Raw genomic sequence first — 24,653 nt, forward strand, 5'->3', positions numbered from 1 at the left:
CTATGGGGCTTGTGAGGGCCTTCACCCGCAGTTCCACGGGAACATCATAAGGCATAATGGTGATTCATCTTAGGACTGAAAATTCTGAGGTGACCAGGCCCGGGGTTTCTACAGGTACACCTTAGCCAAGATGCTCTTAAACATTCCTCTGGGGACGTGGCCAGGCAGGCATCAGACTGGTCTCCCATCTGGGGGCACCCATCTTTTGTCTGTCAATCCTATATGTGGTTCTGTCTTTATTGTAAATTCACCAGTTTTGTTAGACTCCTGTTGGCTGATATACAGTGGTTTAGGCCTGCTTCCCTTGGAGTGGAAGATATTCTACAGTGGGCAACAGACCACTGGCTGCAGGGGACTTTTACTGAATTCACGCCCCAAGAGTAACTCTATTCTCCTTCCTTCTCCTATTCTTCTACTACTGAGGCCTCACTTCTTCTGACTCTGCCATGTGGCAAATAGTTTTAGCCCTATCTCTTTTTGTTTTCTTTCTTATTATAATCATTGTGGCCTGTAAGTTCTCTCAGCCACCCCCTCCATGACAGGAGTATTTCTGCCTGTGTTGGGTATAATTTCCTTTTCCCTTCATCAGCTGATGTCCAAAAGGAAATTCTGCCTGCTATGTCTTGGGTGTATTTTTTTCTCTGTCCTGGGAAATCAACTCCTAGACAAAAAGGCGCCAACTCTTCTTGGCCATTTGGGGTGGAAACAAGATAATTGTCTGTTCTGTCAAAAAGACATTAAGTGTTGTTATGGCCAGTGCTCTGAAGTCCACCCCTATTCAGTGTTTTGACACCACCCTGACTGCTGGGAGGTGGGGTGTCATGGCTTAATGAGAACAGACTGGCAAATCTCTTGTCAACTATGTACGCTGTGGTGGATTCAAAATTCACACCCTGTGGACCTCCTAGATCATTTGTTTTGCCATTCTCCAACTTTCCCAAGGCCACTGGACATCAGGTGTCATTTAAGAGAAGACCACGCCCGAGCGGCACTAAGCCTATACAAGGCCTATTACCAGCCCCTCTGGGACTTCTTAGGATAATTCTATCCTCATCCTTGGCCCCTTACACCTGTTTCCCTGGCCCATACAAAAGACGGACCCATTAAATTAATTGTACTTTCCTTACAAGATTTAGCTGTAGAGGCACTTTTAAAACCAGTGCTGGAAAGGGCAGAACATGAGTATAATGTCTGCCAAAATTGAAAACACTGCAAAAACCACAAGACCTGAGTTACTATGGGGAGACAGAAAACAGAGAGAGAGAGAAAAGAAAGTAGGTGAGAGGAGAAAGAGAAGAGAGAGGAGACAGAAAGGAGAGAGAGACAGAGAGAGAGAAAAGAAAGCAGGGGAAGGAGAAGACAGAGACAAAGAAAGAGAGAAAAGAGAGAAAGAGAAAGAGAAGAGAGACAGACAGAGAGGAGGGAGAGAGGAATTTAATGCTTTTCAGAGTCCCTGTGTGCAAGAACCTTTTTTTTTTTTTTTTTTTGCTGACTGCCAGCTCCGCCCAGCTCGGGGAACTCTCAGTCACTGTGGGTTAAGAAAGCTTTCTGACTCTGTGTAATCCAAATACCCTGTTAGCACAGTAGCCAAGGTATAGGGCCTGCAACTGCAAGGTTGTTGGTTCAAATTCTCAGTGAAGCCAGTCCTAAATTAGGGAAATTTAAAGGCTAAGGAAAAACCAAATGGGGTCATCTAGCTCTTCCAGCCTTGTACCCCCCTCCAGTGCATGACAGCCAATTTCAAGGTTGGGTTCTCAAGCCAATATGGGGTAGAATTAACCCCTGGAAAGCTCCGCTCTTCATGTGAACTAGAATGGCCATCTTTTGGAGTTGGGTGGCCAGATACTGGGACCTATGACCCAAAAATTACCCAGGCTGTATGGAAAATGGTCGCAGAAACTCCTGGATAGCCTGATCAGTTTCCATACGTCAACCAATGGTTGGATTTAGTCTAATGACCGCCTCCCTCCCCACACCCCCACGGCCCCATGGCTGAAGCATTGCATAAAACAGGCTGGACTTCAGGTCATTTTAGCCTGCCCAAAGAAGGGCCCTTCCGTGCCAGCCATTATCCCCACCCCAGAAGAGGATCTAGAATTACCTCCACCTTACTTTAGACCCTCTGAACAGGGGCCCCAGCACCCTCTCCAGACAGCACTGGTAGCCAGCCCTTGTCCCCACTCCACACCCATAGTGGGGCTCCATATCCACCCAGGATATTATCCCTCCAGGAGGTGCCCCCAATAGAAACAGGTAGTCAGGGCCACCCCTTCTTCATCCACATCCCCTTCTCCTCTAGTGATTTATACAATTGGAAGGCTCAACATCCTCCATTTTCTGAAAGGCCCCAGGCGCTCACAGGTCTCCTAGAGCCTGTCTTACAAACCCACCGCCCCACCTGAGATGATTGTCAACAATTACTCCTAGTACTATTTACCGCAGAAGAAAGGGGCAGAATTAGACAGGAGGCCCATAAAGCCATCATTGGAACAGGGGAACGCTCGGCAGAGGACCACAAGGAGAAAAGTAATGAAACTTTCCCTTCCACCCAACCCCAGTGGGATCCAAACACCTCGGTGGGTTTACAGGCTGTGAACACTTTTCACCAGTACCTGCTAGAAGGGGATAGGGGAGTGGCCCACAAGCCCACTAACATCTCCAAGGTAGGGACTGTAACTCAGGGCCTGAAGGAGTCGCTGGCTGCCTTCCTTGATCATCTACAGGACGCTTATTGCACCTACACTCCTGTTAACTCTGAGGCTCCAGAAAATCAGCGGGCCATCAATCTGGCTTTCATTTCCAAGCCAACCCCTGATATTAAAAGAAAGTTACAGAAGTTAGAGGGATTCCAGGGAATGAATTTGTCCCAATTGCTGGAAATTGCCCAAAAGGTTTTTAACAATAGGGACACTTCAGAAGCCAAACAGGATAAAAGGGTTACTAAAGCAGTAATAGCAGCTCTTCAGGAAACCTGAGTTATCCCACAGGGAAAGGGAACCCCACAGGGGAGGCCCCTGGGGTCCCCTGCCCAGGCTAGGATGCAACCAGTGCACGTACTGCCGACAGATAGGCCACTGGAAGAACGAGTGCCCAGAGAGGAGAAGGGGAGAAACAGGTCAGGGAAAGCCACCAAGGGCCATTCTCAATTTAGAAAGCCAGGATTGATGGGGGTGGGGCTCTTATTTATTAAGCCCCCAGGAGCCCAGGGTCACTTTGAAGATTGGGGGCACACCTATCAGCTTCCTAGTCAACACCAGGGCAGCCCACTCAGTCCTTACTCAGCCTCTAGGACCACCATCCAGTATAAAAACAATTATCCAGGGGGCCACAGGAAAAGCCACAACAAGCCCTTGGATCACCAACTGATTCATTGATCTGGGGAATGGCACCGTCACCCACTCCTTTTCAGTCATTCGAGTGTCCGTACCCACTCCTAGTATGGGACTTACTCCACAAACTTCAAGCAAATATTTCTTTCGGTGAGGGTCAGGCTTGCCTCTCAAGTTCTCCTCCCTTGGCATCAGGGCCACATCAGCAAATCCTCATCACCTGTGCTCTGTCAGATGAGTATCTCTTGCAGGAAGCTTTATCCTCAGAGGCAGATCAACCACCACCATCAGACCTCCTCTGCCAATTACAAGAGAATGTACCCGGAGTGTGGGCCGAGACAATTTCCCCAGGCTTGGCAAGTCACCGTACCCCAGTCATGGTTCAGTTACTGGCAACAGCAACTCCAGTCCAGGTACGACAATATCCCATGAGCCAGGAAGCCAGATGGGGAATTGTTCCACATATAACCAGACTCCTAAAAGGAGGGATCCTTACTACCTGTAAGTCCCCCTGGAATACCCCCTTGCTCCCCGTCTTAAAACCAGGCACAAAGGACTATTGGCCTGTACAGGACTTAAGGGAGTTAAACAAACAAGTGGAAACTGTCCACCCTACGGTTCCAAATCCGTACACCCTTCTAAGTCTCTTGGACCCAGAACACCACCATTACACTATATCGGATCTCAGGGATGCATTCTTTTGCATCCCACTGGCCCCTGTTAGCCAGTCCATATTTCCTTTTGAATGGACTGACCCCGATACTGGGGTCTCAGGGCAACTTACTTGGACAAGACTGCCTCAGGGATTCAAAAACTCCTCCAGTCTGTTTGATGAGGCACTTAGCCAAGATCTTGCCACCTTCTGAGCTGAGTTCCCCGAGTGTATCTTACTGCAATATGTGGATAACTTACTCTTGGCTACAAAAATCCAAGAGGTCTGTAAAGAGACCACCCAGTCATTATTAAAGACCCTACAGACTTTGGGTTACCAGGTCTCAGCTAAAAAGGCACAACTCTGCCAACTGAAAGTTACTTACCTGGGCTATATCACAGAGAAGGGCAACCAGGCACTGGCACCCAGCTGAGTCCAAGTGGTGCAGCAAATACCCACCCCCACCACGAAACTCCAGGTTTGAGAATTCCTTGAGGCAGTAGGGTACTGCAGGCTATGGATTTTGGGATTTGCCGAGATAGCCAAGCTCTGTATGCCTGCACTGGAGGAAATCAGCCCTTAACTTGGATAGAGATAGAGCAATGGGCTTTTGACAAGCTCAAGACTGCCCTGACTACGGCCCTAGCCTTGGCCTTGCCAGACATCTCTAAACCCTTCTGGTTGTTTGTGCATGAAAAACAGGGAGTCACAAAGGGGGTGCTCACCCAGATGTTGGGACCATGGTCCCGGCCAGTCGCCTACCTTTCAAAAAGACTTGATCCTGTAGCCTCTGCGTGGCCAGCTTGTCTGAGGTCGATGCAGCTACAGCCCTGTTAGTCAAGGAGGTGGACAAACTAACCTTGGGGCAGGAGTTAAATTTAGCGGCACCCCATACGGTGGAATCACCACTCCGTGGAGCTCCAGGAAAATGGATGTCAAATGCCCGCATAGTTCAATATCAGGACTTACTTTTGGACTAGCCCTGCATAAAGTTTTTAAAGGCTACAGTTTTCAACCCTACCACGCTACTACCAGACAGCAAGCTGGAGGAGCCCACACACGACTGCCAACAGACCATGGACGTCCTCCACGCAGTTCGACCGGACCTCACCGACATCCCCCTGCAGAATCCAGAGGAGGTACTGTATACAGATGGCAGCAGTTTCATGGTCGATGGAGTCAGGTATGCCAGGGCAGCTGTAGTCACCCTAGAGCGGGTTGTCTGGGCCCAGGCTCTTCCACATGGAACCTCGGCCCAAAAGGCAGAACTCAGAGCTCTGACAAAGGCCTTAGACTGGGAGGAGGGAAAAACTGTTAACATCTACACGGATAGCCGGTATGCTGTTGCTACTTCTCATGTACATAGAGCCATTTATAAAGAAAGAAGACTACTCACCTCAGAGGGAAAAACCATCAAAAATAAAGAAGAAATCCGAGCCCTACTAGAGGCTATATGGAAGCCCAAAGCATGGCATTAATACACTGCAAAGGACACCAGAAGGGAAATTCACCAAAGGGAAGGGGAAACAGGGCGGTTGACCTACAAGCCAGACCGGCAGCCTTGGGACCAGCAAAACCTCTGACTCTTCTTGTAACTCTGCCAGCCCCAACCCTGCCCCCTACCCCTACGTACTCACCTGATGAAGAAAACTTTGCTAAAGAACAAGGGGGCACACAAGATTCCACAGGATAGTGGATTATACCGGACACAAGGATTGTGGTCCCCGAGGCTCTAGGATAGGCCCTAGTTAAGGACACACATCAGGCCACTCACTTAGGACAGACCAAACTAGCTGAGCTGCTAAAAGCCAAATACTGCATTCCCCACTTACACGAACTTATCAAGAAAATTACCACTCAGTGTAATGTATGTGCCCAAGTAAATCTGAGAGGGAAGAGGTCTAGCCAGGTAGGAGTAAGACTCAAAGGGACTAGCCCTGGGGAGCAATGGGAAGTAGATTTCACTGAAATAAACCCCCCAGCAAATGGCTATAAATACCTCCTTGTGTTTATAGATACGTTCTCTGGATGTGTCGAAGCCTTCCCCACTAGGTCCGAGACTGCTTTGGTGGTCACAAAAAAGCTATTATAGAACCTTGTTCCTTGGTTCAGCCTCCCTCTAATGCTGGAGTCGGACAATGGGCCTGCCTTTACTGCACAAATTTCTCAGGGCCTAGCCAAGGCCCTGGGTATATCCTGGAAATTACACTGTGCCTTTCATCCCCAGAGTTCAGGGCAAGTCGAACGAATGAACCGGACCATAAAAAAAAAAAACCCTGACAAAGTTTGTCCTAGAGACCAGTGAAAACTGGGTCAGCTTGCTTCCTTTTGTGCTCCTCCAAGTCCGATGCACAACCTATCAGAAAGGCTTCTCCCCTTTTGAAATCATGTTCGGTAGGCCCCCTCCTGTACTCCCCAGACACGCAGATGCTGTGCATGCTGAAGTCCATAACTATACACTCCTTAAGTCCTTACAGGCTCTCCAGTCTGTTCAATCCCAGATACACCAGCTCATTAAGGACACCTGTCCCACCCCATTGGACCTCACAGACCAGCTGACACACCCCTTCCAGCCCTGAAACTCTGTCCTTGTTAAAAGATTTGCCACCTCCAGCCTCACCCCCCACTGGAAGGGACCCTACACGGTTATCCTGACAACACCCACTGCACTCAAGGTGGATGGACTCATGGCCTGGATTCATCACACCAATGTCAAGACTGTTCACCTCGGCTGATCTTATCAATTGGGAAAAAATAACATCTTTTTAACACAGACAAAAGGCAGAGAATACTCCAAGCCGCTTCTAATTGGCTGGAGGAGCATATTCCTGCAGATTACCAGAACCCCCAAGAGTATGGAAAAAGGGAGTTCCTGGAAAACCCCCCAGTCTGCCCGCCCAGGCCTGCAATGCTATCAGTGTGCATTCTGTTGAGAAATAGGACGCTGGAAGAAAAATGTCCACAGTTAACTGAAGAACAGGACGATCCTAAGCAGGAGGATCCAAATGAGCGCAAAGGGGCTCAGTTCAATCTAATGGAAGGGCCACTGGACTAAAAGAGACAGGGGCTGGACTCATATGCCCCCAAAGAGCCCATGGTCTGGATGACAGCCCTGTAACCCCCCATCGAAAGGAACAAGGCCAGTGTTGTTAAATCTATTAAGGTATTAAGAGAACAGACTTTCTTGTACTTAATGAATTGCCCCTGTCCCCCTTCTCCAGGAAAACCTGTTTTGCAAATCGAGGGCCACTATCCCATTCAACAAGAGACTACCTGCAGCTAAAACTGCCTCAGTCGGGGGTCATCCAGGCTCTCACTGTCCCTTGGGAAGGAGGGTGGAAACTTCCTAGTCAGAAACAGAGGACTGATATTATCACCCAGGCCAGTGCAGGGTTTGCGTGGCTTTGCACCCAACTTATACACGCAGTTGGGATTATTGCCAGCAGAGGATGGTTGGTTCACCTGCCTGGGCTTAAAGGATGCTTTCTTTAGCATCAGGCTGGCTTTTGAAAGTCAGAAGCTATTTGCCTTTCAATGGGAGAATCCAGAAACAGGTAGGACCACCCAATACACCTGGACCCAGGGGCTCAGAAACTCTTTCATCATCCTTGGGGAGGCATCAGCCCGTGACCACCCCCCAGAAGCTTCTTGTTTGCATGCTGCCCCCGTATGCTGATAACCTTCTATTGGGACACCCCACGGCAGTCAGGTGAGCAAACAAATGCCTTACTTTGGCACCTGGAGGACTGTGGGTATAAAGTGTCTAAAAGGAAAGCCCTAATTTGCCAAAAAGCAAATGCAATGTCTGAGGCTCACCATCTGGAAGGGGGAATGCAGCCTAGAAGTGGAGAAGAAGCAAGCTGCTTGCAGAGTGACAGAACCTGAGACTAAAAAGCAGGTGAGAGAGCTCCTTGGAGTGGTGGGTTTTGTAAATTGTGGATTTCCAAACTTTGCAGTACTGGCCAAACCCTTACACAGTGACAAAGGGGCGAGGGGAGAAGACAAGACACCCTTCGAATGGGGCAGAAGCTAAACGTGAAACTTCGGTTGGCCCTGGCTTTGGGTTTAGCAGATTTTAACACAGACTTTTCATGCTGTCAAAAAAAAAGGAAGAAAAAAAGTGGCAATCAAAGATTCTAGCCTCAACTCTGGGAAGAATTTAAATATCAAAAGCAGCCCACATAGCAGTGACTCTAATGAATACCAAAAGACCTCATTGGTAAGCCTGACAAATACTAGGGCCTGCTATGTGCAGTGGTTGTACAAGCCATACATGAGACCACTTGTTTAGGTCAAGAGTCACTTGAAAAGATGCTGGGTCAGTACTTTTACATCTTACACTTATCAGCCTCAACTAAAACTGTGGCACAGCAATGCATTCATTACATGTCGGCAACACAACGTGAGGCAGGGTCCCAACTATTCTCCCTGGCATTCAAGCTTATGGAGCAGCTCTGTTTAAAGATCTCCAGGTAGACTTTATTGAAATGTCCAAGTGTGGGGAACATAAGTATTTGTTGGTCCTGGTGTGCGCATACTCTGGGTGGGACTGAAAGGGCCCACGAAGTAATCCGTGTGCTGCTTCAAGATCTTATCCCTAGGTTTGGACTGCCACTGTGCATCAGATCAGACAACGGACCAGCATTTGTGAAGGATTTAGTCCAGAAAACAGCAACGGCCTTGGGTATCACCTGGAAACTGCATGCTGCCTACTGACCTCAGAGTTCCAGAAAAGTGGAAAAACGAATCAGACCATCAAAAACATCTTAGGGAAAGTGTGTCAGGAAACAAGATTAAAGTGGGTGCAGGCACTTCCCTTGGTGTTATTCAAAATTAGAGGCACCCCCTCTAGGAAAAACAGGATACTCCCCTTTGAAGTCTTACACCATAGGCCCCCCTCCCCTACTCTGGGCACTCCTAGGAACTCCTCGGGAGTGGGGAGAGATTGAGTTAGGATACTAGTTACTAGCCATAGGGAGAATCGCTTAGGATACTTTAACCTGAGTAAATAACAAATGTCCTGTAAGCCTTTTTCTCCCCAGCTCACCCTTTCTCACTAGGTAATCACATGTGGATAAAGGACAGGAGTATAGCCCCTCTAAAGCCACAATTGAAAGAACCTCAGACCTAATCGTGACCAATCCCACAGCTGTGAAGGTAGAGGGACTCCCAGCCTGAATCCACCACAGCCCTGTAAAAACCAGCAACACCTGAGACTTGGACCAAGGCAAGGACTGCAGAATCACCTTAAAAAGGACAAGAAGCTCTGCTCCAGCCACATCCCGGAAGCTGGCTGGTCCACACACAGCTGAAGCATGAGGAAATTCATCATGGGACTTGCTGTTCTTAATATTTGGACATGTACAGTAGGGACATTAACTGATTTTGAAGAATGCTCTCAATGTGTCCACCAGGTTACAAAGGTAGGGCAAAATGTCACTCCCATTCTTTTGTTTTACAGTTAATATGAGTGCACAGGGACACAAAAGGGAACGTGTTTATACAATGGTACTCAGTATAAGATATGTAGACTGGGGGATGGACAGCTTGATGTATGTTACAACCCATAAGAGCCCCCTATACATATGACTTTTGAAATTAGACTCCTGACAGGGCGATGGAATAGCCCTACTAAATTAATAGCCAGGACAGAAGAGAGAGGAAGCCCAAAACAGGTCACTCTAAGGTTTGATGCCTGTGCAGCCATCAATGCCTATCCTTCTGGTGCCAGGGGCTGTGGTTCCCTCAGGTGGGAACAAAGTTATGCAACAGAGCATAAATATATCTGCCAGAAAACCTACTGGTGCTATGACTGCACCTATTGGTCCTGTGTCACCTGGGCCACTTGAAAAAATAATAAAAATGATCCTGTCCACCTTGTAAAAGAGAGAGACACCACTTCAGGACATAATGTCCCCTGTATCTCAGGACATTGTAACCCAGTAGAATTAATAATCATGAACCCCCAAGACCCCAAATGGGAAAAAGGGGAAAAGTGTAGTGCTAGGAATTGATGGAAAAGGATGTGACCCTGAAATTAGCATCCAAATTCGGGGAAAAGTCCAGAAACTCTCAGCCCGGCCAGTGTACTAACACTTTTATGATATATTAGATGAACTGATACCAGAGCTTCCAAAAAGGATGAAGAACTTGTTCCTCCAACTGGCTGAAAATGTGGCCCATTCCCTCAATGTCACTTCTTGCTATGTATGTGGAGGAACGACCCTGGGTGACAGGGGGCCATGGGAAGCTCGTGAGTTATTACCTTCTGACCCTGTCCCAGACCTGACCTCAGTTCAAAGGGTTCAAACCAACAGTTTCTGGGTTTTAAAGTTTTCAATTCTTGGACAATACTGTTTGGCCAGAGAGGGAGCAGGATTCACTATTTCAGCAGGGAAGCTTAGCTGCTTAGGGCAGCAATTGTATAATGGAATCATGGGCACAGTAAACTAGTGGAGCTCAAATTATACAGAAAAGAACCCCCTCCTAAAATTTCCAAAACTACAGGATGCTTGGGATCATCCTGAGTACTGGAGAGATTGGACAGCCCTGCCTGGGTTATACTGGATATGCAGATGTAGGGCATACATACAACTGCCTAACAGGTGGACAGGTAGCTGTGTCATAGGCATCATTAAGCCCTCTTTCTTCCTATCATCTGTTAAGACAGGTGAGCTATTAGGGTATCCAGTCTACTCCGCTAGGGAGAAAAGAGACCTAAAAATAGGGGATTGGACAGATGATGAGTGGCCACCAGAAAGAATTATTAAGGGCTGGCCACATATGCAGAGGATGGCTCATGGGGATACCAGTCCCCTATTTACATGCTCAACCAGATCATCCGGTTGCAGGCTGTTTTGGAAATACTCACTAATGAAACGGGCAAAGCTCTGTCCCTCTTGGCCCAACAAGAAACTCAAATGAGAAACGCAATTTATTAGAACCAGCTGGCCCTAAATTATTTGCTAGCAGCCGAAGGAGGAGTCTGTGGAAAATTCAATCTAACCAACTGCTGCTTGCACATCGATGACCAGGGGCAAGCAGTGGAAGGTATTGCGTGAGACATGACCAAACTGGCACACGTACCTATACAGGTGTGGCACGGATTTCACCCTCAGTCCTTATTTGGAGGTTGGTTCTCATCCTTGGGAGGATTCAAAACCCTCATCATAATTGTTATAATAATAATAGGTGTTTGTTTGTTGCTCCCTTGTCTACTCCCCCTGTTCCTTCAGATGATTAGGGGCTTCATCACTACTGTAGCTAGCCAAAAAATGACATCACAAGTGTTTTATATGAAACATTATCAGTCAGTTTCTTCAGAAAATCTGGAAAGTGAGAATGAAAGTGAGACCTCTCACTAATATTATAAAATGGTGAGGGTCTCAAAGGGGGCGATGAGGAAGGAGACCCAGACATTTAGGATTGCCTCCCCCTCTGTCACATCCACTGTGCATCTCAATAGAACAGAGAGCAGGCCAGCTGGCGCTGCCTGAATCTTCTTCCTGAGAGCAACAGGCTAGGCCTTGGGGAAACTTCAGAAGGCACTATTTTTACTTAAAAATCAAACCAGAAACCTTTTCACATGTAATTCCTGAAACTGTGAACTGGAACCCTTTCAAATGTAATTCCTGAAACTGTGAACTGGAACCCTTTCAAATGTAATTCCTGAAACTGTGAACTGAAATCTTTTCATATGTAATTCCTGAAACTGTAAAACCTTTTCATATGTGAGTCCTAAAACTATGAACTTAAGATTCTTCCACGTGTAGCCTCTAAAGTATAAGCCTATATAAAGGCTGAACCTCCCTTTGCTGGACAAGTTTTGCTATTAGGCACGTATGCCAACAAGGCTCCCAGCTGTAATACATTCCTTCCTCCTGCAATAGGTGTCTGAGAGATCCTTTCCTGTGGCTGCTCCTGCTACAAGGCCACATCTTACATCTGTTGTTCTTTTTTCCATACTACTCTCTCAACTCCTTTCTTTCATAGTTGCCAGAAATTTAAGGTCGTTTGGGTTCCTCTCATTTAAAAAGTTCAACAGAAGTGTGTTGCAACCCTGTAATCAAAGTTTAGGGCTTTCAGGCCAGGCGCGGTGGCTCAAGCCTGTAATCCCAGCACTTTGGGAGGCCGAGGCGGGTGGATCATGAGGTCAAGAGATCGAGACCATCCTGGTCAACATGGTGAAACCCCGTCTCTACTAAAAAATACAAAAAATTAGCTGGGCATGGTGGCGTGTGCCTGTAATCCCAGCTACTGAGGAGGCTGAGGCAGGAGAATTGCCTGAACCCAGGAGGCGGAGGTTGCGGTGAGCCGAGATCGCGCCATTGCACTCCAGCCTGGGTAACAAGAGCGAAACTCCATCTCAAAAAAAAAAAAATTTAGGGCTAAGCTCTTTAGCGTTTCTTTATCCACTTCCTCTGCTCAATCCTTCATATCCTCATAACCATTGAAATGAAGGCTATGAATATCTTAATTCTTAGCACAGTGCCAGGCATGTAGGTGTTCAAACAAATGTTAAATGAATCTTAGTTATTAGATAACAGCATTGTTTGTAAAACTCTGAAATTTCATAAAAGTAGATTCCCAAAATGTAATAACCTCAGAAATTTTTTAGTCTGCAATTACAATTCCTGAAATCTTCTATTCATGAAAGACTGTCCTACGAAATTCTAAAAATTGACATAAAGCATAAAAAGCCGCTCGGAGGTTTATGAAATTTACCATGTTCTGCCTTCTTTTAATCCATTCATAATCTTCTCTCAGGATACAAGGAGCAAAACTAGTTTGTTTTGTACCTCAGAATTGAGGTACACACTCATTAGGTTTCAGAATCATTAAAATTTTATCTTGTTTAGGAAACTGCTTACCTTGTAAGGGCAAATTTCCATTTCTCTCCATCTGGGGACCAGGGGCGCAAGGGAAGCCCCCCTAAACATCACTTCCACGTCCCCATATTATGCTGAGGAACTTCTAGTTGACTCCTTAGACATTTCAGCAGTGTTTTTGGCCGGTACTAGGAACTGAGGAGCGGTATAGGAAGGGAGCAAGTGCACAGTCCTGGCCCCAAAGAGGTTATGCTGCAAATAGAAGCAGGCTGGGAACTCGGAACTAAAGCGGTGACTGCATAACAATACACTGCTGGGGGTGGGGGATGGGGAGCTGCACGCCATTTGTTACTTCAGGAAAGCAGTTTCCAGGAGGCGAGAGTTTAAGTCAGACCTGAAAGAGGCTGATTTGTAATGATTTGCAGGAGGCCACTGGAGGCAGGGGCCAGGGTTTTCCACTTAGGAGAGCAACATCTCCCCTAGTAGAAAAATGGGAGGTCATACAGGGACTGGCTTCTAAGTAGTCCAAAGGTTGACCTAGGGAAAGACTGATTTTCAGGTTTTAATAGGTAAGTTTGGGGACATCATTGATGAAGGTGGGCAGGAAGTGAGGCTTTTTTCTTTTTTTAACGTTAGATTAAAAAACAGATTCGATGAGATAGGTAAAACACAACAAGGAAAATTTAAGGAGAAGCATGATTATGATTGCTAAGTAAAAATAAAATTGCAATACAGAGATTCTGGAGCTCAGGAAATCAGCTAGAGCATGCTATAATTTAGGCCTAGGTAGTGCGGATCAGGAATAAAATGGTAGCTGAGGAAATTTCAAAGTTGAATAAGTAGTAATAAGTATGAAAAAAAGCTAAACTACAAACATCTGCTCTTTAATTATTAGAAACGAGATTTTCTTGTCTCTTCCCTTCCCACTCCACACCTCTTCCTAGCTTACATCATTGTATTCAAGGCAGTTTATTTTTTATTATTATTATTTTTAATTTTATTGCATTTTAGGTTTTGGGGTACTTGTGAATAACATGCAAGATTGTTGCTTAGGCACACACGTTGCAGTGTGATCTGCTGCCTTCCTCCCTATCACCCATATCTAGCACTTCTCCCCATGCTATCTCTCCCCAACTCCCCTCCCCCTGTTGTCCCTCCCCTATTTCCCCCCAACAGACCCCAGTGTGTAGTGCTCCCCTCCTTGTGTCCATGTGTTCTCATTGTTCAACACCCGCCTATGAGTGAGAACATGCGGTGTTTGATTTTCTGCTCTTGTGTCAGTTTGCTGAGAATGATGGTTTCCAGGTTCATCCATGTCCCTACAAAGGACACGAACTCCTAGTTTTTTATGTCTGCATAATATTCCATGGTGTATATGTGCCACAGTTTCCCTGTCCAGTCTATCATCGATGGGCGTTTGGGTTGTTTCCAGGTCTTTGCTATTGTAAACAGTAGAGTGGTGGCTCACGCCTGTAATCCTAGCACTTTGGGAGGCTGAGGTAGGCGGATCACCTGAGGTCAGAAGTTCGAGACAAGGCAGTTTATTGAAGACACTGTTCAGCACTCTCCACCTTATCCCTTACACAGCTTGCCTTTGCTTTTCTTCCCATTTCACTCTTTCTCTTCATTTATTCACATCATTTTAGTCCTTGAAAGACCCCGCCCAATTACTAGATCAGAGGGATGCTACTAAGACTCTCATATCTCCCAAATGACCTCCCAGAATGGCTTTATGGTATTATAGTAGGAAGGCAAGAGTTTTGATTTTTCTTTTATTAATATTTTGCTTTTGGCCGGGCGCGGTGGCTCAAGCCTGTAATCCCAGCACTTTGGGAGGCCGAGGCGGGTGGATCACGAGGTCAAGAGGTCGAGACCATCCTGGTCAACATGGTGAAACCCCGTCTCTACTAAAACTACAAAAAGTTAGCTGGGCATGGTGGCACGTGCCTGTAATCCCAGCTACTGAGGAGGCTGAGGCAGGAGAATTGCCTGAACCCAGGAGGCGGAGGTTGCGGTGAGCCGAGATCGCGCCATTGCACTCCAGCCTGGGTAACAAGAGCGAAACTCCGTCTCAAAAAAAAAAAAATATTTTGCTTTCAAGGAATTACAGGAAAAACCATATTGCATGCCAGAAATACTTAAATTTTCAATATTTCATCTTAAGAGATGACTTCATGTAATGCTTTTAATGCATTTTAGAAATTCAGGTGGTGGACAAAAGTACAAGACAGGAATTAGTTGTTTTGAGTGGGAGGAGTACACTGGGGCCATTATTGAATCAGAAATATTATGAACTTAAGTAAATAGAAAAAAGAATGAAATGAGTACTAAACTATGCAAATTTATCCCTTATCTTTAATCTTTATTTGCATGACTACATTTTAAGCAGTTATCTTCATGTACATATTTGGTATTTTTTCAAATATGAATTGATTAAACACTATTGCTATTTTGTTATCTATTTTGCTAACATAACTTCCTGTGTTACTATGTCAGCTCTTTGCTATTTTGTTATCTATTTTATTATAAGAACTTCCTGTGTTACTATGTCAGATTTTGTTTTTTAATGGAGTTTCGCTCTTATTGCCCAGGCTGGAGGGCATTGGCACCATCTCCACTTACTGCAACCTCCACCTCCTAGGTTCAAGCGATTCTCCTGCTTCAGCCTCTCGAAAAGCTGAAATTACAGATGCCACCACGCCCTGCTAATGTTTCCTATTTTCGGTAGAGACCGGATTTCATTATGCTGGCCAGGCTGGTCTCAAACTCCTGACCTCAGAGGATCCACCCACCTCCGCCTCCCAAAGTGCTGGGATTATAAGCGTCAGCCACCACGCCCGGCCTCTAAATCAGATCTTAGTCATTTCCTTTCAGTTAAAATCACGCCCCACTCCTCCTCACCTTCAGTTTTTCAGCGTTTGGATAATATGCTGTGAAAACCTTTGAGCACCCATTTTTTTATTCAGCTCATACCACTGAAAGATACTACTCATAATAAAATTGTTGATGAAAAGATAGGAACCATTTTATAGCTTGTCTTACATATTGCAAAATTTTGCACTGTATTGATGCATTATTAACTTTGCATCTTTGTCTTAAGCTCCCCATGGAGAGTTTTTACATTTTCAGTACACTCCACAGGGTGGCCAAAGTAGAACTGCCTCATCGAGTATAGGTTCAGTTAAAAACAGCAATCTGGCTCAGAGTTAAGCACAAAGAATCCAATAAATATTAATGGATTAATTTTCAGGTACCTTAATCTTGACTTGCCTGGAAGATTTCCCCTCCTTAATCTATTCTCTTTCTTTTAGGTATCTACTTCATTATTTAAATGGGAATTTCTGGTTAGGCAGTTCTGGATAGCAGTGCCTTTCCTGTGCCTGTTCTGGAACCTCTCTCGCCCTTTTGCTGTGAGAGGGAGCCCAATACACAGCCGTCATCACCACTAAAGTTACACCCTGGGGTCACCTCACGAAGGAAAAGTTTTCTGTAAGAATTTCTATGCCAGTGAATTGGGGAAGGCTTTAAAGATAATGGAAGTGGCACGCGTTTCTGCCAAACAATTCGACGCTGTGTAAATCACAGAAATTCCGGGAAGGACTAAGTACGTCCGTGGATGATCCTGCGGCTCGCAGGCACACAGGGCACCCTGGGTTTACCCTCCCGGGCTCCGGCGACCACCGCAGGTGCGAAGCCCCCCCGGGGAGGCAGCGCTTGTTGTCCCCGCAGAGCCACGTGCGGCGCCGGGGACGGTGTGTGGCCCGGACACCCGCCTCGAAGCACGGAAGGCGACTGCACGCAGAGCCTGCGCGGGGGCGGGGCTGCGGGAGAGGCGGGGCCTGCCGCGCGTCACCGCTGTCATAGCCGCCGGACCGGGGGACTGAGTGCCAGAGTGAGAGCCAAGATGGCCGCCCCGGCTCGGGCTGGTGAGTGTGCGCCAGGGCGCGCGGCCGCGGCGATTGGCGGAGTGAGGCCCGCTGCGGGGCCGACATGCGACTGCGGCCTGCGGAGCCGGGAGGCACCTGGCGGCGTGTTCCCGCCGGGCGGGGCGCTGGGGGGGTCCTGAAGGAGGGGGAGACCGGGGCTGCGGTCTCGCAGAGGGGAGCCAGCCAGGGGCGCGCGGCGGCGGCAGCGGCGGCGGCGGGACCGGCGATTTTTGAATTGGCGCCCCTGGGAAGTTTCGGTGGGCTCTGCGGCGCTCCGGCTCTGTCCCGGCGGCCGCCTCACGAGTGCGCGGAGTTGCTGCAGCCAGGGGTAGCGGGCTGGAGGGGTGAGCTGGGGGAGAAGGGGCGCGGGCGGGGGCTTGCGAGACGCGGAGGGGCTGCTCGCTGACCCCTGCCCCAGCGTTGCCGAGAGGCGGCCGCGGGGCTGGCGCGGGCTGGACGCTGTGTGGATCACGCAGTGTCCGGGTCCAGCCGCACTCCCCGCAGCCGGGATTACAGCGAGGTGATGCTCTAAGCCCCGGGGCGCTTCGGGAGGGCAGCTGGCGCTTTGTTTAGGAGGAATGTGCGTCCCTGCTTCTTGCCCGCCTCTTCTCCATCGATCTGTCCCCACGCTGCCGGCACCTGCTGCCGCTTAAAGATCCCAGCGCTTGAAAATCAGTTTCCTGAAACCATTCCCAATGGCCTTCGATGAGAAAGAAATGCCATTTGACTGAATTCATTATGGGGGATAAGAAACCTGTCGGTGTGGACTGAGGGGAACCTGTTAGTATGTTAAATTTTAAGAGTAGGTTACACACCATCCCCTGCCCCCAGGAAAAAACAAAGTGAAACATAGTAATCGTTTCATATGCAAGTTTGAGCTGTTGAAACAAAGTGAAACATGGTAATTGTTTCAAATGCAAGTTTCAGCTGTTGTTAAATTCTACTGATAGCTGGATAATTTCTTACAGTTTTAATATTACAAACAAAACCATTTAGGAATTCTTGGGAAATTCACCTTTTCCTGAGACCAACTCCCAAGTTCCCCACTCCCGCCACCTTTTAAATCTTAATTTTTGTATCTGGGAAAGAAACGGGGATTGTGAAATTAGCATAGAAATAAGACCTTCAGTCCTGCTCTTGAATTCCTTATTATCTGTTAAGTAGCTGCCTGTGGGGGCGAAAGTGACTTTTGGGGCCTGGAGTTCCATTTCGAGTTGTGTTCAAAAGGAGCTTTTGGTGTAAACAAGGAAAAAGAATGGGCTGTTCACTGTGGTGAAGTTCGGAAAGTCAAATAGGAGTTAAGCACATGTTTATTTCTTTATCTCAATGAAATTCAATATTCATTTGCCTTCAAAGAGATGAAAGTTTGTATTCTTGGAACCCTAATCGTTTTGTCCTTAATTTAGCATCTCGGGATATTTGAAAGAGCGTTTAAACGTTTTGGCACTTGCAAGTTTTCTCTCTCCATTCTAGCATTTTTCGTACTGGCCATTAGTTTTGCATATGTTCGATGTCAAATTTTTTAGTCCAGTATTTATCACTGTGGACTATCCAAATTCAAATGTGGAGATTTCTAATATCGAAAAATTAGTGCAGTGCATACAGTTTAGAAAGTTGAAATGTTTTGACTACTTTGTATATCAGTCTTGTTTTTCTTCCCAAATGTTAATTGTTTGAGATTTTTTAGCTTAAAAAAGTTTAAATGATAAGTGAACCCACATTTAGTGTAATATACAATGGTACGCCTTTTGGAATACTTAAAATGGAAAATCTGTTGAAGATTTGGGTTAGATATTTGAAATAAATTTTCTACCCAGTTGTCTTTCTCCTTTTTCTACAGACTTACCTTTTCTGTAATACAAAGAAAGAAATAAAGTGTCATATACTCAACCAAATTTCTCCTCTACATATTTGAATCTTACTATTACAGCGTTTTGGTTGTGCATAAAAGAATTTTCTGTTCATTGGGTTGTTTGAAGGCAGAGTCTGTGTTTTATTTGTGTATCTCTAATACCTGACTGCTTAACATGGGGGGAAAAACCCCTGTGAAAGTTTGTTGAATTGGGGTTTTGAATGGTAGAGGTACAAAAATTTGGCTTCTTGGTAGCCCAAAAAAGAAAAAAAAAAAAAAAGTGCTTTGAAGTTTTCTGTCCTTCCTGCAGTGTTAGACAGAACAAACGTGGGTGCCAGATTCTAATGGAGTTGTCTGGTCCAGGGAGATTAGCAAGAGGCTGGGGCATGGGCTCAGGAGTATCAAGATAGGAAATAAACTGTGTGCCTGAATAATTCTCTGAATTCAGTAATGGGGAACAGTTTTGCTATTAGGCCTAGCCTAAATAGGTGACAACTGAAATATATGAGGATTCTACAAATAAGGGCTTTCTGGCTAAAAGATCATTGTAAAAGGTGTAACTGATATTCACAGCAATTTTAGACACCATAAAATATTTATTAGGAAGAATTCATTTTTAATGGAGTTTTACACGTCATAGGAAAAAGCTATTTTGTAGTCTAAAAATATACTTGTTAGGCCAGATCATAGATGAGCTAGAATGACAGTCTAGGCATTTTATACACAGAGTATTTGAATTCAATTTTTAAGACCCACGGTAGGATGCTCAGCATTTTTCTGTTTCTACCATTGTTATGAAGTTAGCTGCAGTAGATTGATGTGTAAATATGTTGATGTCTCACTAATGATAACTGTTTCGGAATAAAATTACTTGTTAAGTAGGGATGGGGTGAGAAATTCAAATAACCTGGAGGCAGACATTGCTTTCAGGAGGTTTATCTTACAACGTGTTCAGCTAGATTCAATCTCTGCTGCAGGAGAGGCATATTGGAGACATGAGGAAGGCCCAAGGGAAAAGGGTGTTCTTTATTGTTTAATGAGGAGTTTCGAGTGAGAAGGGTGATTATAGATTCTAGATCTCTAAAGGAAGAAAGAATAACCAGGGCCTTTCTTAGGGATAAAGGAAAGGAAATACATCATTATTGACATAGAGAAGGGCCAAAGCACATAATGGACATAATAACAAACCTAAGAGGGAGCAGGGAGGGTTTGAGAGCCCATTGTGTTCATTCGTTCAGTAATTTGTTAATTCAAAAATATTGAGCCTCTTTCTGTGTACCAAGTACTATGCTTGACCCTTCGCATTTTACAAACATTTCTTAAGAGGATAGAGTACTATTGTGGTTCTGTGAAGTAAATGGAAAATGGAAAACTGCTTAAACCAGTGAGTAAGTTTTACCCTAATTACTACAAACTATGGGTAAAGTTGTTTTCATTCTTATCCAAATGCATTGTGGTGGTAATTCCTAAGGCCTACTTCCTATGGAAATTACCAATTCCTCCTATCTTTTATTATGGAAAATAACAAATCGTACAACTTTTAATAGCCGGTAGGGGATCTGTTTAGTTTGTTACTGTTTAAAGAAAAATGTTTTGTTATAGAAATTATCTTCATTAAAATAAATAGTCAAATATTCTCCCTCTGGGAGATTTCAAGATTTTTTTTTTTTAATGAGATGCTTGCTGTGACACTTTTGTTTTTAAAATTTATTCTATTTTATGCCCAGTGGTACTTATATTTCTTCTTTCTTTAATAGAGGTAGAATGTATATGTGTTTGTGTGAAATATGCATGCCCATTTCTTATGAAAATAGTTTATATCCCAATTATGAAGAGTTTTAAAAATTAAACATTCACAGTAAGATTTGTTAAAAACATCGTAACAAAAGATGTTTGAAAAGTGGTTCATCGTATACAAGAGTAGAAAAGTATATATTGTTCCAAAGTTTAAAGACGTTTATGTGCCATCTTAAGAAGTTTAGATTTAGCTTGTGGTCTTTCAAGACTTTAAACAATCTTAATGTTTATAAAATCATGGCTAATTTAGAAATAGCTTAATATTTATAAAATTGTGATTATAAGACACTAAGATATAAAATGTAAATATTGTATGATGATTATTTGACTAAGTATGAGCTATGGTGGGGAAGCTTCTTAGTGAATGAAAATGTTATCTCAGTGTCTATTCAGATTTTAACATATAGAAACTTTTTATTTTCTCACACTACACAGATGTATACATTAATTATTTTTCGGAGTGCATTTTACCATTTTCCTTCAGTTTCTTAATTAACTAATTAATTTATTTTGTTTTTTTTTTTTTTGGTTGTTTGTTTGTTTTTTGATGTTATTCTTCATAACTTCCCGACTTGTATTATTATTATTATTTTATTTTATTTTTTTCTGAGACAGAATTTCGCTCTTGTTGCCCAGGCGCTCACTGCAACTTCCGCCTCCCAGGTTCAGGTGATTCTCCTGAGTCAGCCTCCTGAGTAGCTGGGATTACAGGTACGCACCACCACACCCAGCTAATTTTTTGCATTTTTAGTAGAGATGGGGTTTCTCCATGTTGGTCAGGCTGGTCTTGAACTCCCTCCCTCAGGTGATCTGCCTGCGTCAGCCTCCTGAAGTGCTGGGATTACAGGCGTGAGCTACTGCGCCTGGCCTGTTTTCAACCTCAGAGTCAAATATCATAAAGAGAATGACCTGCAGTTCATGCTAGTTCATTGCTCCAAGAATTTGGTAGCCTGAAACAATATGGCTATACATCTATACAATCTTCATAAAGCCCTGAGAGAATTTTTAGGTGAAAAGATGATGTTCGGGATATAGTCTTTTCTAGACCATAAAGAACCTACCCAACAGTTAGGTGGCAGAGTAAGGTTATGTGCACACGTAATAACACAAGGATTCACATTTGGCAAGTGACATAATGTTGGCACAATCCAAAGTACTTTAAGAAATTAGAGAAGGCTGGGCATAGTGGCTCGTTTCTATAACCCTAGCTTTTTGGAAGACCAAGACAGTAGGATCACTTGAGGCTAGAAGTTTGAGACCAGCTTGGGCAAAATGGTGAAATCCCATCTCCACACAAAATATAAAAATTAGCCAGGCCTGGTGGCACCTGCCTGTAATCCCAGCTACTTGGGAGACTGAGGTGGAAGGATCACTTGAGTCTGCAACAATGGAGGTTTGAATAAGCCGAGATCACACCACTGTAGTCCAGCCTGGGTGACAGAGTAAGATCCTGTGTCCAAAAAAAAAAAAAAAAAAAAAAATTAGAGGAAAAGATATTATTTATTATTTTTTTGAGATGAAGTTTCACTCTTGTTGCTCAGCCTGGAGTGCAATGGCATGACCCCGGCTCACTACAATCTCTGCCTCGCAAGTGATTTTCATGCCTCAGCCTCCCAAGTAGCTGGGATTATAGGCGTGCACCACCATGCCCAGCTGATTTTGTATTTTTAGTAAAGACGGGATTTCACCATGTTGGTCAGGTTGGTCTCGAACTCCCGACCTCGGGAGATCCACCCACCTTGGCCTACCAGAGTGCTGGGATTATAAGTGTTAGTCACCGCACCCAGCTGAGAAGATGTTATTTTTGACCAAAAAGACATTATGAAAGAGTTGGACCTTGGAGAATGAAGATGAGTTCTGGAAATTAGCTGGGACTGACTTTTTGGCTAGCATGCACATAACAGGTAAAAGGGTAATAAGGCAAAGAGAGGTTAGAATCTGATTGTGGAGAATTGTGAAAGCAAGACTAACATATATATGTTTTTATTGAAATATTTGTTAAACTGCTATTATGAAATTAGTCACAATCAGCATTTTTAAAATGAAACAGGAAATATCAGCATGTATTATTCTTTTTTGTGCTTTGAAGACAGGGACTTGCTCTATTGCCAAGGCTGCAGTGCAGTGGCACCATCATGGCTCGCTGCAGCCTCGACCTCCCCAGACTCAGGTGATCCTCCCACCTCAGCCTTCCAAGTAGCTGGGCTTATAGGCACACACAACTGTGCCAGGTGATTTTTGCATATTTTGTTTCACCATGTTGCCCAGGCTGGTCTCGAACTCCTGAGCTCAAGCAGCCTGCCCACCTTGGCCTCCCAAAGTACTGGGAGTTTGTATTCTGAGCATGAGCCACTACGCCCAGCCAGAATTCATTATTCTTTTTTTTGAAACAGAGTTTCACTCTGTCACCCAGGCTGGAGTGTAGTGGTGTGATCTCGGCTCACTGAAACCTCACCTCCCTGGATAGTCTTTTGAGGAGTTTGCATGTTTTTTGGTATATGTTTAAAAGAAGAAGAGAATTCATTTTTTACACATATCTGAAAAGAAAGTAGAAATGAGTTTTAACATAATATGAATAAACAATACAAATCCATTGTGCTAGAAACTTTTTGTTTTAAATAGATTTCTGGTATGAAATAGAAATCTCCAGTAAATAATTATATAAATAAGCATATATCTTAATTCTCAAATTTTTGTGTATATTTGAGAAAAGTCATAGTTAAGAACACCTCTTGGTTTTTAGTTACTAAAATTATTTCCTGGAGAATTTCTTTTTAAGTTCAAGAAGGAAATAAATACAATGCTAGAAATTTTTCTTATGCATCTTCTTTATATATATTTGTACTTTGAATATGTATAGTATAAAGTGTTTTAATAAGTCTAGTTATCTGTTACACTGGAATAACACAAATAATGCCACAGAAAGAACAATAATAATTTCATGATTACGTGCAATATTTTTATTTTAAAAATTAGTTTATGTTTTGAGTATTCCGAAGATGCATATATTAATACTTTATTGATCTGCTCATTTTTAAAGCAGTGCAAGAAAAGATAAGTCTCATCTCTTGATCAGAATCCTAGTTTTGAACCTATGAAAGAAATACATGCATTCATCCTGGGATTTTAATAGAGTTTTAAAATTACTTTTATATAATGTTTTATTAATACTTTCTCTCTTTTTTTGAGATAGAGTCTCACTCTGTTGCCAGGCTGGAGTGCAGTGGTGTGATCTAGGCTCACTGCAACCTCTGTTTCCCAGGTTCAAGTGATTCTCCTGCCTCAGCCTCCCGAGTAGCCAGGGCTATGGGCACACACCACCATGCCTGGCTAATTTTTATATTTTTAGTAGATATGGGGTTTCATCATGTTGGCCAGGGTGGTCTCAATCTCCTGACCTCATGATCTGCCCACCTCAGCCTCCCAAAGCACTGGGATTACAGGTGTGACACACCATCCCCAGCCTATTATTACTTTTCTATGGGATAACAATAGATTGTTTAGTAGCTGTGCTGCACCTGCAATGTTATGGCCCTAGCTGGTTAGTCTGCAGAACCCAGACAATAATATTGTGGAGGCTCCCTGGCCACAAAACAGTGGGTCCTGACAGCAGTGCATCCTAACTTTAGGTCTGTACCTGTGCCTGTGGTGCAGGGGCTCTGAGACTGTTTGTTCAAGGACTCACAAATGCTCTCCCCACATCACAAGAAATATTAAAGATTATGATCCCAGTGATATAGTCTTTATCTGGCAAATAAATGAACATATTTAGGTGAATGAAACTGTCTGTCCTTCACCAATACACATACCACTAATAGTTTTTCATTTTAAAAGCTGCTTTCTCCTTCTAGGTATTTTTAAAAATGCTCCCCTCTCTTTACTCATCTACAAAATGGAAATAATGATGTCTTAACATGTGTGCATAAGTTTCTGAACATAGCACCTAGAGCCCTGGAGTTGCTCAAAGGTGGTCTCCTTCTTCCTTGCTCTCCTCTGCTGACTGATCACCATACCTGCTCCCAAAATAAATATATAAAGTTTCGAAGAATTTTAAAGAATGCTTTTGAGGGCTGGGCGCGGTGGCTCAAGCCTGTAATCCCAGCACTTTGGGAGGCCGAGGCGGGTGGATCACGAGGTCAAGAGATCGAGACCATCCTGGTCAACATGGTGAAACCCCGTCTCTACTAAAAATACAAAAAATTAGCTGGGCGTGGTGGCGCGTGCCTGTAATCCCAGCTACTCAGGAGGCTGAGGCAGGAGAATTGCCTG

The 24,653-nt window shown here is 44.6% G+C and overlaps 1 protein-coding gene across 1 annotated transcript in view; it reads left to right on the forward strand.

Annotated features, from left to right (window-relative positions):
- Nucleotides 1–16,712: 16,712 nt before the first annotated feature.
- The window catches only part of ERGIC2 (ERGIC and golgi 2), a 60,354-nt gene continuing 52,413 nt past the window's right edge, over nucleotides 16,713–24,653 (forward strand). The window contains exon 1 of the mRNA XM_032286915.1: nucleotides 16,713–16,735. The gene's annotated coding sequence lies outside the window, so the exon portion shown is untranslated. The remainder of the gene's footprint in view (nucleotides 16,736–24,653) is intronic.

Source organism: Sapajus apella, unplaced genomic scaffold (genome assembly GCF_009761245.1).
Source record: "Sapajus apella isolate SASKATOON/1434 unplaced genomic scaffold, GSC_monkey_1.0 scaffold2, whole genome shotgun sequence".
Taxonomy (NCBI): domain Eukaryota; kingdom Metazoa; phylum Chordata; class Mammalia; order Primates; family Cebidae; genus Sapajus; species Sapajus apella.